General features: G+C 36.8%; 1 long non-coding RNA gene across 1 annotated transcript in view; it reads left to right on the top strand.

Moving 5' to 3' along the window:
- Nucleotides 1–15,000, top strand: part of LOC137637435 (uncharacterized) — a 175,304-nt gene that overhangs the window by 5,280 nt on the left and 155,024 nt on the right. Inside the window, exon 2 of the long non-coding RNA XR_011043627.1 lies at nucleotides 5,067–5,088. This is a non-coding gene — a long non-coding RNA (uncharacterized lncRNA). The remainder of the gene's footprint in view (nucleotides 1–5,066; nucleotides 5,089–15,000) is intronic.

The raw sequence follows: 15,000 nt of genomic DNA, 5'->3' as shown, positions 1-15,000 counted from the left end.
TTCCTTTTTTCCTTTCCTGACTGGGCCATTTTCCCCGTTGGAACTTTGGTATTATAGTATCCCCCTTTCCACCTAGAATTGTAACTTTAATAATAATAATAATATGCACTTAAACTAAAAATGTGCAATTTCTCGATAGAGTTGTGAAAATTTGGCTCTGAAATATTTTTTATTGAAACATACGAAGAACCATTATCTGCGATTTTTTTTTTTTTTAATTTTTTTTTTTTAATGTCTTGTCCTGATTTGGTGGATTTATTGACAAAGAGGTGTCGTCTCTCTCTAACTCATTTGGAAGTATTCAGACCTTAACTATCGGGTTTTGCTCGTTAGAATAGTGTACATCCTGCCCTTGGAGACATTGAGTTTCTCATATAATGCTTGATATCAGTTTTTCTTATGTAAAAATAAGATTTTCCTTTCACTCAGATGACTTCTGGGTACCGTTAGGGAAAATTCCAGCTTGAATCCGACGGCTATAGCCTGTTGTAATTGTAAATTACTTTGAAAACAGAAAACTAAAAGTGGTCCTTTAATTCCACAGTAAATGGTTACACTAGGGTTTGAGTCCCACTCAAGCTCGTTGGTTCCTTTGGTCGCTGCAACCTCACCATCCTTATGAGCTAAGGATGTCGGTTTGGGGGAGCCTATAGGTCTATCAGCCATTGCCTGGCCCTCCTTGGTCCTTGTTTGGGTTGAGAGTGGGCCTGGGTGCTGTTCATGTGTATATATGGTCAGTCTCTAGGGCATTGTCTTGTTCGATAGGGCAATGTCACTGTCCATTGCCTCTGCCATTCATGAGTGACCTTTAAGCCTTTAAACCTTTAATATAGTTTGTGAATATGCTGTATTTCATCGTTGCCCGTATGCAAGACATTGGGGGGGGGGGTTGTTTAATGAGAAGCCTAGTGTGGACCTCGTTAAATGAAGCAAGACGTATGTACGTGAAATTGAATTGTATTATTATAGATGTTCGTTTGTTCGTAGAAGTTTCTTAAAAATGCTATCAATTATACAATTATTTCAGGAATATTCTCAATGGATTTTCTGCAGTTTACCAATGTGACGTAATAGTGACGTAATAATGACGTCACACAGAGTGCGATTATTTGAGTCTCGTCGTTAGTCTACCAGTCAGGTCATTGTGGATTGTTACATTTCCACTAAAGGTACTAAAGAGGGCAGTTTAATCTTTTTCGAAATTATCTCATTTCGTGTATATATATATATGTATATATATATATATATATATATATATATATATATAAATTTATATATACACACATATATATATACATATATATATACACACACATATATATATATATATATATATATATATATATATATATATATATATATATATATATATACATGCACATATATATACATATATATACATGCACATATATATACACATATATATATATAAATTTACATATATACACATATATATACACATATATATACACACACACACACACACACACATATATATATATATATATATATATAGCTGTTATGTATCATTACGTGTAAGAATATGATATATCATAATTGGTTAAACCTATTAAATTGAGTAAAATTTAATTAAACCCACTTACTAAAACACACACACACTCTCTCTCTCTCTCTCTCTCTCTCTCTCTCTCTCTCTCTCTCTCTCTCTCTCACATATTTTGCTTTTTTCTGGTTTTCGTATTATTTTAATAAAATTAGCTTTTGTCGATACATGTCAGCTGTAACGAATTGTCTTCAAGGGTCGTGTTATGTTAATCCCTTCGCACCTCGTTTCTTCAGCTTAGTGAGGTTTTGGGAGCGTCGCCTGAGGTTTCTTGGGGGTTGGGGGTGGGGGGGGCGTTGTTGGAAGGTTTAGTAAAGAATGCATATGATAAAATGATCTTGTAGATGTGGCGAGCAGGGTTCCCCAAAGTCTATAGAAATGTGGTTTGCCTTGTGTGATAGGTCGAGGAAAGCAGCCCTTAATGTAAAGGATTGAGTTAAGAATTTCATTGTAAGAACGTGTGCCGGAATTATTCAAATGTAAGAGAATAATTATCAATAGCAAATTGAACTAAAAGTACGAAAAGGCTGTAGTTTTAAGATTAAGTCTTGTGCATTTAGATGCAAAAAAGCAACAGAGTCATGCGATTTGCTTAAGAATTTCTTGACAGATTTGTTAAAATTTGGCTCTGAATATTTAAATTCAAATATATCTAGAATCATTATATACATAATTTCTTGATTTAATAGGTCTAATTTCGAAGTTACATCTCTCTAGAACTAATTTGGAGTATCTAGATTTTCAACTATGGGACCGCACAGTAGAGAGCATACCTTTGCCACGCCAATCAGTCTTATTTTGCTCTGAACTCCACTTCATGCTTTTAATTCGATGTATTTTCTTCAAGATCTAATAAATATGTCCTTGGCTCATACTCCACATGTCCATCAAATTTCATTTACTGTTCTTAAATTATTTATTTTAATTGTTCATTACTTCTCTTGAGAGAGAGAGAGAGAGAGAGAGAGAGAGAGAGAGAGAGAGAGAGAGAGAGAGAGAGAGAGAGAGAGAGAGAGAGAAAGAGAGAGAGAATTTGAAACTCTGATTTGGCTGACCCGTGAACCCTAGACTGGCGAGGAAGGAGAAGACCAACTCAGGACATATTTCATTCGAATTACAAGTTTAAAATGCAAGTTTTTCTGAGTACACACTTAGGAACCAACCCTGAATTAAGCTCTTTAAAAACAACTGCACCTTACACCAGTACACTACAGTTCGTTCCAAGTTTTAAAAACGATTAAAGCAGATTAATAGATTAGACTAAGAATTGGCGTAATGTTGTTCAGAAACATGAATAAAATAACACAATATTTGCCATTTACTCAACATTGCGTTTTCAAAGTACTGCTGGGTACTTGTACGTCGAAGTACTTTATCCAAAATGACACAGATTCATCCTTGGGTCATACCCAACGTAACTACAAAGTTTGATCAAAATCGGTACAGTTGTTCCTATAAATTTATTCACAACCTAACAGGAATGAAGACAAAACTTTCGCAAAACTAGAACTAGAAACAAATGTTAACATAAGACACATGAGTGACAAACATAGGCTATCTGAACCAAGAACAAATAGTAAATTTGGTGAAAGGGCTTTTAGCTACTGTGCGCCTAGGCATTATAATAAACTGCCAACTGAAATGAAGGACCTAAAGGGAGCAATTGAATTTAAGAAGAAACTAAAGACATTAACTTTTCACAAGATCATATGATTTGGAAGATGCTACAATCAAAGAATTGTATAAGTTATAATGAAAATGTTTCGTTAGATGATTAATATAGACCCGCCCGAGAAGTAGTTCACTCCACTTCAGTGGAGGGTTGGATTTAAACCCAAAACAAGTAAACAAGTAAACAAGTAAAATCGATTTTGGCCAAGTCAGTTACCGCATTTGAAGGTTAAAATCGTGTGAATCTCAGCCTCGGAGCATTTAGGTCTCCCAAATACTGCTTAATATCATTTAAGGCTTGTAATGCAAATTATAGGTAATTAAGTTATTCTAATTTCACGCCGATTGCATGTACCATTATTTTTTCTGGATATTAGTAGTACTATAAATCATTCGTTACCTCCACCAACGAAGTTAGGAGGAGGTTATGTTTTCGCCCCTGTTTGTGTCTGTGTGTTTGTGAACAGCTTCCTGACCACAATTTTAATCGTAATGTAACTTGCAGGGATTAACGGTTATGTAAAAAGCTGGAAATGGTTAAATTTTGGAAGGTCAAGCTAAATGTCCAATTCACGTAATCAACCATAAGTTTGGACATCATTGTCACAGAGACTTCAAACTTGGTTCATTTTGGAGTGTATGAAATCCATGCCAATGAATACATGTTAAGGTCAAAGGTCAAGGCCGAGCAAAAGGTTGAGGAATAAGCTGCTTTGGCGGAGGTCTGTGCTCTACTGAGTGCCCCTATAGATTTTTTTTTTTGTAACATTTCTCAGTTTAGTCTTGCGATTGCTGATGTGGTAACGTCCCAGACTGTGGTTCGAGTCCCGCTCAAACTCGTTAGTTCCTTTATTCACTGTAACCTTACCATCCTTGTGTGCTAAGGATGGGGATTTTGGAGAGCCTATAAGTTATCCGCTGAGTTATCAGCAGCCTTTGCTGGCTCCCCTTGGTCCTAGCTTGGGTGGAGAGGGGGCTTAGGCGCTGATAATATATATGTATATGGTCAGTCTCTAGGGAATTGTCCTGCTCGATAGGACAATGTTACTGTTCCTTGCCTTTGCCATTCATGAGTGACCTTTAAACCTTTAAAACCATAGTTCTACAATGTACCCAGTAACCATTGCAGTCTCTCTCTCTCTCTCTCTCTCTCTCTCTCTCTCTCTCTCTCTCTCTCTGTTGTTGAAACTTGGCCGTTGTTATTAAGTAGTTGTAGTTGTTTTTGATTCTTACGTTTTACGCCATGATCTTTTTATTTAATTTTCCTATTACATTTTCACAATCTAGTCTTTACTCGTTAACCACAGTCATCAATTCACCCAGTAACAGTTGCAATAGCGCTCTCTCTCTCTCTCTCTCTCTCTCTCTCTCTCTCTCTCTCTCTCTCTCTCTCTCTCTCTCTCTCAAATTCATAAAATTTTTCCCAACTTTGTAAGCTATATTTCTTAATAAACCTAGAAGCTTTTGTCCATACACGTCTCTATAACTCATTTTAAGTCTCGCGTTATGCTAAGCACCTCCTCCCCCCTCCCCCTCTCCCCTTATCTACTTATCTACTTACCTAATTACTTAACAATGTTACTTGCAGAAGGTTTATGCCACGTACAAAAGTTGAAAGTTTCAATCTCAAATATTTGAAGAATTATATCCTTTAGTCAATATCAGTTATCAAATCTACCTTAACGTAACTCAGAGAAATCAAGAAGATAATTATTTTTCCTTAACTTAAATCATTATTAGTTATGTTAAGTGGGATATTATCCATTGATAATTTGCTGATCATAATAAGTTTCATATTTGATACTAATTATATATTTTTTCTCTTTTGCAGATGGTGTGATTGACATAAACAGGTAAGAGGGTATTACCGAGACTTTTAAAAAGCTAGGAAATTTTGTTAATAAAAAAACCCAGTCTTTAATGATGGTCCCTCCAGGAGACATGAAGTCGATTTAAAAACAAGTTTGCATCTCATTTATTAATACATCTTTTATTGTGTAAATCTAGATATCCTTCTGTGTCTCCTGGCTGGTGACGTCTGCATGTGGAAACCTGGCGGTGGTACATATTAAAGGATATCAGCTCCTTTAATGTAACGCAAGCATGTGGCATCAGTACTGACTGGTTGGTTGCGTAGATTTCAATACTTCTCTTGTAACGTAAGAATTTTAGACTCGGTTATAATAGGTCTATGTACTTTAGATATTAAATTGTTTATACTGGCAACATCGATCCCAGACCGGGACTATTGAATTTAAGGTGTTTACTGGAGAAGCCACTGCTGTGGTTGAGCACTTAAGTGGGGTGTTGGGCTTACCCGGCTGACGTTCTGGTGAGTATCTATTCTGATGAAACTGAAGCCGGGACCCCTTGCCAAAGTACATGAATGCAGAGTATAGTGGAGTCTCTGATTGGCTAAAGCCAATCTTCGACCAAGGGCCCCACTTTTGGGGAATTTGTCCACAAATTGTGGATTTTTGCTGTTTGTCCACAAATCGTGGATTTTTGCTGTTCAGGACATAAAATTGGGTACCTGGTCAATATCCAATGTGTCTTGGATTATTGGAGAGGGAAAATTTAATGGTCCCTCAGAATTTAACAATTGTATTATATATAGGTAAATATTCAGTAATTGAAATTTGGCTTCAATATGTGAGATTAGTTTATTATACTTAAAGCAATAGAAATTTGGTTTCAACATGTTAAATTAGTTTTTAATAATTTTAAATACAATTGAAATTTGTCTTCAATATGTAAGGTTAGTTCATATTAATATATAATTACTATGATATTCAACATAATTATAGGTTTACAAATATATCTTAATAGGACACATTGAAATCAAAACGCATGTAAGCTCTGAATATTTTGTTAATGTTTGTGGTATCATAAAGGTATTTATGAAAAGTTAATACGTTTTATATTATAGGAAATGCAAGTGTGTCAACTGATTATTGCTGATAAAATTGTTTAATCTTATTTAGGGGAATTCTAAGGGCTTGTCGAGAGATGTGTTTTTCGTCAGTAAAAGGTTCATTCCAGTCATAGACTTGGGAAAAGAGTGTCCAGGTTTTTAAACAAGCGCCTTTAACCATGTGGTTGGCCTATGTGGTGACGTCCCTGACTGGTGTTCCCCGGACTGGGGTTCGAGTCCCGCTCAAACTAGTTAAGGGCGATTTACAAGAGGATAGTTGACTGGCGGCAAGTAAACTTTCCAGGATAGTAAGCCTTTGCACGAGGGATAGTTTGCTGACGTCAGTAAACTGTCGCCAGTAAACTATCTCCTAGTAAAGGGGCCTTTAGTTCCTTTGGTCGCTGCAACCTCACCATACTCATGAGCTACCGATTGGGGGTTTGGGGAGCCTATAGGTCTATTTGCTGAGTTATCAGCAACCATTGCCTGGCCTTCCTAGGTCCTAGCATGGGTGGAGATGGGCCTTGGGTGCCGATCTTATTTATATGTTTTATATGTGGTAAGTCTCTAGGGCATTGTCCCGCATGGTAGGGCTTGCCTGTGTCATTCATGAGCGGCCTCTAAACCTTTAATGGGGTTAAAAGCATTTACATTTCAGGTTGATTTTTCTGACGCTTTCGCGAATTTTTATGACTCTTATTACATAAGACTTAAATTGGCGAAGAATTTTTATTTTATTTTGACGTTTGACAAAATCGTTTTTTGTTTTTTTTTTAACGCGTGATAAGTTCCAAATCTGTTAGATTGCTCGACAGTCACTTTCTGTTTTTGAGACCATTATAGTCGTAGTTATAATCGTAGTTGTTGGTAAGGAAAGAAACGGAGACATTAGCCTACCAGTGCCTGGTTCTAGGCCCATATTCCTTTTTAAAGCCATTCATGAAATCAGAAGGCCGTATTTTCGTAAAATCAAGTCGATATTCAACTTAGAAATTACGGTACTGAGTTCCAGTTACATATTCTGATAAGATTTTGGAGAAAAAATTGACACTTCTCAAGTGTTTAAGATTTTGAAAACTGTTGGGGGCGATGAAATGTCGTAAAAGACGATTTTATTACCTTCGCCAACGAAGTTGGAATGAGGTTATGTTTTACCCTCTGTGTTAGTTCGTTTTTGTGTGTGTTTGTGAACAGCTTTCTGGCCACAATTTTAATCGTAGAGTAATGAAACTTGCAGGTATTAACTGTTATGTAAAAAGCTGTAAATTATTACATTTTGGAAGGTCAAGAACGAAGGTCAAGGTCACGGTTAAGCAAAATGTCTAATTCACGTAATCAGTGCTTTTCTAGTTTAATTCGGTTGTGACTGGTACCTACCTTGACGGTCTCTCTCTCTCTCTCTCTCTCTCTCTCTCTCTCTCTCTCTCTCTCTCTCTCTCTCTCTCTCTCTGACTAATTATTTGAAGGTAGTAAACATATAATCATTTGAAACCTTGACTGTATAGTATCCGTAGATTGTATTCACAGAAACAGATTATTTATAGGTTTAGATTAAGTCCTCCTTATGTCAGCTCATGCAATTAAACAAGTGTTTGCTGGAATAACAAGCTTAGTTTAACTCTCAAGGGACTCAATAGCAACTAGACATTGAAAATCAGTTTAAATTGATGTAGGAAATTGCCGTGAAAAAAAGCATAAATCAAAACAAGGTGTTTTCTTAACTTATTTTTCTTAGAAAATATTCTTGGGGAAACTGGAAATTGAAATGATTAGTTTTGTATGAAACTGCAATATATTTTCCTCACAATGAATTATCGGACAGGTATAAACGCCTCATTAGTTCATCAATGACTAAACTTTTACCGCAAGTAAGTGGGGCGTGTCCTTGTCTTTTTTTAACCTATATCTATCTATCTCTCTATCTATCTATCAATCCCGGTGCCATGTCCTGGACGTGGGCTGTCAATTGCCTCCACCTGGTCCTGTCTCTAGGTCTCTATATGAATTGTCCGATCAACTTTGCTACATGTTGGACGTTTATTCAATAGTTAATTACTGTAATGAGTCGCTCAAATGTGCAATGAAGTGTAAACAGCTATTACGTTGTAGACGGCTGTGGGTGGTTCCTTTCAAGGGGGAGGTGGTAGAGGGCTGTAACTTGGTGTTTGTGTGTGTGTGTGTGCGTGTGTAAGCTGTACAGAAACTGTTTCCTTTGCCGGCCTCTTGCTCTTCTCCTCTCTATCTTTCACGTAAAGCACAAATGTTCGATCTTTTCTCCTCTTATTACATGTACCAAAAATTCCATCTGCCTCCTCCTTATCGCTTTTAGATGTGATCTCTCCTGATTCACTCTTCTCAATACCTTCTCATTTGTTTCTCTCTCTCTCTCTCTCTCTCTCTCTCTCTCTCTCTCTCTCTCTCTCTCTCTCTCTCTCAGTCCATGGGATCTTCAGCATTCTTCTATACAACCATAATTCAGCTGTATTTTTTTTCTTCGACCAGTCAAATAAAATAGTTTTCTCCATATTTGCTCTCGGTTACGAAGACTGCCTGACCCAGTCGTCTGTGAATTTTTACCTCTGCCAACGAAGTTTGGAGTAGGTCAAGTTTTCGCCCCCGTTTTGTGTGTGTGTGTGTGTGTGTGTGTGTGTGTTTGTGAACAGCTTCCTGGCCACAATTTCACTCACAAAGTAGTGAAACTTTTTGGGATTAACTGTTGAGTCGTGGAAGTGATTCAGTTTTGAAAGTCGTAGGTCAAAAGTCAGGGTCAAGGCCGAGCAAAAGATCGATAAATAAGCTGCCGTGACGGACGTCTGCTCTCTACTGAGTACCCCTCTAATTTTTTTTTTATAAGTTGCAATCTAAAAATATGAAGTTTTATATAGTGATAAACACACTTAACAGTTCGTTCAGTTTAAAGGTAATAAGTTGAATTCGTTTTGCATGAAATAATCTTGTTACTAATGTTTCATGTGGACATTTCCGGCAACAATATACTTTCGATTAAACAATAGTGGTATTAATTATCCACATGATTGCATAAGACTTCAATTCTGTCTTTAATATTTTGTGAACTAAGCAACATGGATCGAAGGCGTGACTATAGTTTTATGTGTACTTTAATTACTCCTTAAATCTAGTTTAATTCTATGTCAAATTTGTGGCTGTCGTATATGGTAACGTTCATAGAAATGGTTACTACTTGATATAAAGATATTTTCTATGTAAGGAAATTTGTTGTTTTATTGGTCTACAACTAGAGGGGCACTCAGTAGAGGGCAGACCTCCGCCTCGGCAGCTTATTTCTCAACCTTTTGCTCAACCTTGACTTTAATCTTTGACCTTAACATGTACTAATTGACGTGGATTTTCATACCCTCAAATATGAACCCAGTTTGAAGTCTCTGTGACAACGATGTCCAAACTTATGGCTGATTACGTGAATTTAACATTTTGCTTGACCGTGACCTTAACCTTTGACCTTGACCTACCAGAATTTAATAATTTCCAGCTTTTTACATAACTGTTAATCCCTGCGAGTTTCATTACTCTACGATTACAATTGTGGCTAGGAAGCTGTTCACAAACACACACACACAAACAAACATACAAACAGGAGATCAAACATAACCTCCTTTTAACTTCGTTGGCGGAGGTAATAATCAACAACATAAATATTTGGACTTTATTAAGGTTGGTCATAAAGGACCAGTGCTTCTGTTGAGTTTTAACCTTATAAGACTTAGTTGTGATGTTATAACAATTATCATTTTAATCTAACTTGGTGTACAAATGAATTGAATGTTCACATTTGGCAATGTAACGTCCTTGCTTGGTGATTGCCAGACTGGAGTTCGAGTCCCACTCAAACTTGATAGTTCTTTTGGTTACTGCAACCTCACCATCCTTATCAGCTAAGGATGGGGGTTTGAGGGAGCTTATAGGTCTATATGCTGAGTCATCAGCAGCCATTGCTAGGCCCTCCCTGGTCCCAGCTTGGATGGAGAGGGGGCTTGGGTGCTGATCATATGTGTATATGATGTCTCTAGGGCATTGTCCTGCTTGCTAGGGCAATGTTACTGTCCCTGTCCCTTGCTTCTGCCATTCATGAGCGGCCTTGAAACCTTTAAGCCTTTAAACTGTTCGTACCTAAGCACTGGTTTCACATCTGGGGAATGTCGTCAGTGACACCATATAATAGTTTTAATCTTTATTTGAAATTACTCTTTAGCAACCAAATTCTAATGTATGTGTCTACGTTAAATCATGTTTGTGTTACCAGGTGACGTTTTTCATATTGTAATAATCCTGGCTTTTTCTGAAACAGTCAGTGTGTCTTTTTACCTCAACCAAGGTGTTAAATCGAGTCAGGTTATTTATTTGTCTGTGTCTGTGGACAGGATTACGTCAAAACTACTCGACGGATTTTGACGAAATTTCCACCACAGATCTTAGCCCATGGGTGACTCCATCAACCTTTGACGGAGGTCAGAAATTTGTGATTGCTCTTGTTTATAATAATACTTTTTTTTTTTTTTTGTGGTTCAGAATCTGGTTAGAAGCCTAGCCCGAACGGACGACTGTTAATGGCCTCTCGTATAGTTTACTTTTACTTCTAAGGCTGCTTTTCAGGTCCTTTACTGCCGAGGAACCTTACTCTCTCCATGACTTTTCGTAATTCATTTCATCTTATACATTCCAAGATATTCAGCTTTTCACACTGCATATTGTTCGTGTATTGGCAAGTCCATATTATAGAAACACTTAGACAACAAGAAAGTCTTTAGTTTCCTCTTGAAAGCCTTAATATCTTCAGTCCTTTGGATATCTCGTGGGAGCTTATTGTATGGTCTCGGGGCCGCATATTTGAAAGCTCTAGAGTCTAGAACCTAGTACAGTTGACATGTATCTTGGTTCCAATAATTTGAAACTATCTGTAACTATTCTCGTGTCAAACGCTGGCTGCTCAATATGTAGCAATTCTCTTAGATATTTTGGACATCCGGTTCTGATAGCTTAATGGGTTATTGTGCATAATTGTTAAACAAAATTCTTGCTGTAATAGGCAGTCAGTGTAAATAAATTAGTACAGGAGTGATCAATTTAAGGACTGTTTTTATAAATCAATTGAACTGTTTTGCTGAACTTTATCTTTGTCTTATTACTTCCGCCAACGAAGATGGGAGTAGGTTTTGTTTTCGCCCCTGATTGTCCGTTTGTTTGTTTATGAACAACTTCATGGCCACAATTTTACTCATAGAATACTGAAGCTTTCAGGGATTAATTATGTTGAGACGTAGAAGTGATTCACTTTTGAAAGTCTTAGGTCTTAAGGTAAAGGTCGAGCAAAAGGGTGACCGAAAAATACTCATACGGTCTAAATTGATTCTGGGAAAGTCGAGCTGGTTTCGAGAAATAAGCTGCCGTGGCGGAGGTCTGCACTCTGAGTGCTTTTCTAGTTTAAAATGGGTTTGAAAATGATAATGGATCCTTACCCCTTCCCCCATCCACAACATCCCCATCCGGGTGGGTAACTTAGTCTCAGAGTTAGAAGTTCGCTATTTGCTGGCCAGCACTCCCAGTGGAAAAATCATTTTGGCTTCGTAAGTGAATCTTATTATTCTGTTTCACTACGATTGACGGTTTCCAGTTTTTCCAAACGGTATTAAAATGTGTCTTTTGTCTTGAGTAATATATGGAATTACTCCTTTTCCTGTTGTAATTTAGCTCCAAACTTAAGATTTCCAGCAAGTTTGTCGAAATTGAAGCCTTCAAACTATGCTTCCCCTTCAACCTCAAATCCTGGATTGAGACCTAGATGTGCCTACATCCTTGTTACTTACTTGTGTTACTTGTGAGTAGTCTTCAAGGCCCAACTCCATTGCTGGTGCAGCTCTTCATAGGGCCTCCCTCGTACATATTTTAGTTAACATCTATATTTTTATCTGGTTTTTCATTTATATATATATATATATATATATATATATATATATATATATATATATATATATATATATATATATATATATATATATATATATAGGTACATAGTTTTATATATATATATATATATATATATATATATATAGTTATATATAAATATATGTAATTAATTACATATATATTTATACAGTATATATATATACATATATAATATATTATATTTTTATATATGTGTGTATATATATATGTATATAAATACACACACACATATATATATAAATTTATATAATTAATTACATATATATGTGTGTATACAGTTTATATATATACTGTATATATATATATATATATATATATATATATATATATATATATATATATGGTACATTCAGCGAATAAGTGGGTTTTTAATTTCTTCTTAAAAATCTGCAGACTTTCACTGTTCTTGAGATTTCCAGGCAGCTTGTTACAGATTCTTGTTGAACACGATGCAAACGCTCTAAAACCGATATTTAAATTGCATCTCGGCTCATTCCATCTATGACGATCTACGCCATGTCTTAGTCATAGAAGTGTCGATGTGAAAGTCATTTGATGATTCTTTTATGCAATTTGGATTTCATAAGACATATCTTGTAAATACTTCTTGCCTTTACCGGTAGCCAATGTAGATCAATTAATAGTTTTATTGCTATGTTGACATGACTGTTCGGGGTTAGAACAAATTGTTCATCTAGATGTTTTTCAAGACAGCGTCATCAATATCACTCCAATGACCTTATTTATTTGGTGGCTTAAAAGTTTAAAGGTCGCTCATGAATGGCAGAGGCAAGGGACAGTGACATTGCTATATCAAGCAACATAATGCCCTAGAGACTGACCCATATATACATATGATCAGCGCCCAACCTCCCCCTCCACCCAAGCTAGGACCAAGGAGGGCCAGGTAATGGCTGCTGATGATTCAATAGGTGGACCTATAGGCTCCCTCAAACACCCTTCATTAGCTAACAAGGATGATGAGGTTGCAGCGACCAAAGGAACGAATGAGTTTGAGTGGGATTCTTTAGCTCAATCTGGCGTTTACCAGTCAGGGACGTTACCAATAAGACCACCACAGCCTTTGTTTACAAAGAGCTACTAAAGATAATCACATTAGGAATAGTGTGATGAGTCCAATCCTATAACTTGGATTCTGGTAACCTATTGAAAACTATCCTGCCTGAGAATCTACTGGACTGGGGTTCGAGATCCGCCAAGCTTGATAGCTTCTAGTAGTGTCTGCAACCTCACCATCTATGCGAGCCAAGGATGGGGTGTTTGGGGAAGCCTATAGGTCTACTTTATGATTAATCAGCAGCCATTGCCTGGCCCTCCCTGGTCCTAGTTTTCACTGATATGTATACGAGTATATGGTCAGTCTCTAAGGTACTATTCCTGTCCCTTGCCTCTGCCATTCAGGAGTGACCTTTAAACTCCATACTTATCTTGGGAATTTCCAAGCTGCTATAGGGCACTGAATAGCCTTCCAGGACCCAGTACCAGGCATCAAGACCAAATCAATGAATCCAGTCTAATGCTATTTTGTATATATTCATACTATTGGTTTATCATAAGTTCTACAGAGGCATGAACTTAGTTATTTCAATCGAATTTGGGGATGATACACAAGTTTACTTTAACGTGAATGACATTGAAATTACAACTGAAAATTAAACTTCCTTTTGATTAGTGTAAATGAATAATTTAATGAATGACATTTAAACATCATCATCATCATCTCCTCCTCCTCCTATTGACGCAAAAGGCCTCGATTATTTTTCGCCAGTCGTCCCTACCTTGAGCTTTTATATCAATACTTCGCCATTCATCATCTCCTACTTCACTCTTCATAGTCCTCAGCCATGTAGGCATGGGTTTTCCAACTCATGTAGTGCCTGCTGGAGCCCAGTTGAAAGTTTGGTGAACTAATATCTCTTGGGAAGTGCAGAGAGCGTGTCCAAACCATCTCCATCTACCCCTCACTATGATCTCATCCATATATGGCACTCGAGTAATCTCTCATAGTTTCATTTCCAATCCTGATATTTAAACAATTCAAACAAAATTTAAAGTAAACTTTATTGATGGTGATAAAGAAAAATAAATGAACATTGACGACAATTTAGTCCTGATAAGGATTAGAGTTTGTATGAATCAATGGATATATTATCTTTGAAATATTGCTTCTGTAAAGAAATATTTAGATGAATGTTCCCATGAGAAAATGTAATTAATCATGTTATTACCGGAAGTGACTAATCCTGCTGTATGTTCCTTAGCACGAAGTACTGTTTGGAAAGTTGTCAAACAAAAGGAGACCAAAATTAGTAAGAGATGATTTACCCCTTGACAAGATAACCCATTAGTCATGGTATGGCAATGAAACAATCTCCAATAGATTTAGTAGATTTGTGAACAAAGCCATCAGAAGAATATTTGGAGTTAAATGGCAGGACAGGATTAGAAATGAAACTATAAGATATTACTCGAATGCCATATGTGGATGAGATCATGGTGAGGGGTAGATGAAGATGGGTTGGGCATGCTCTTTGCATTCCCTGGGAGACTATAGTTCACCACACTTTCAACTGGGTTCCACAAAATACTAGAAGAGTTGGATGACCCAGGCCTACATGGCTGAGGACTATGAAGGGTGAAGTCGGAGACGATGAATGGAGAAGTATTGAATTAAAAAGCTCAAGATAGGGGCGACTGGCGAAATCTAACCGAGGCCCTTTGTGGCAAGATGTGTGGGAGGAGATGATGATGATGAGTATAACCCATTAGTTGATTGAACTAACTGAATGCTTAGTATGGTAGCATTTTTCCAATTTATCAAAACTGTATGTACAAAGTAAGAGATTTT

The sequence above is a fragment of the Palaemon carinicauda genome, unplaced genomic scaffold (assembly GCF_036898095.1).
Source record: "Palaemon carinicauda isolate YSFRI2023 unplaced genomic scaffold, ASM3689809v2 scaffold74, whole genome shotgun sequence".
NCBI classification, from domain to species: Eukaryota; Metazoa; Arthropoda; class Malacostraca; order Decapoda; family Palaemonidae; genus Palaemon; species Palaemon carinicauda.
The sequence above is the reverse complement of the archived record's forward strand: the minus strand, read 5'-3'. Positions and strand labels throughout refer to the sequence as shown.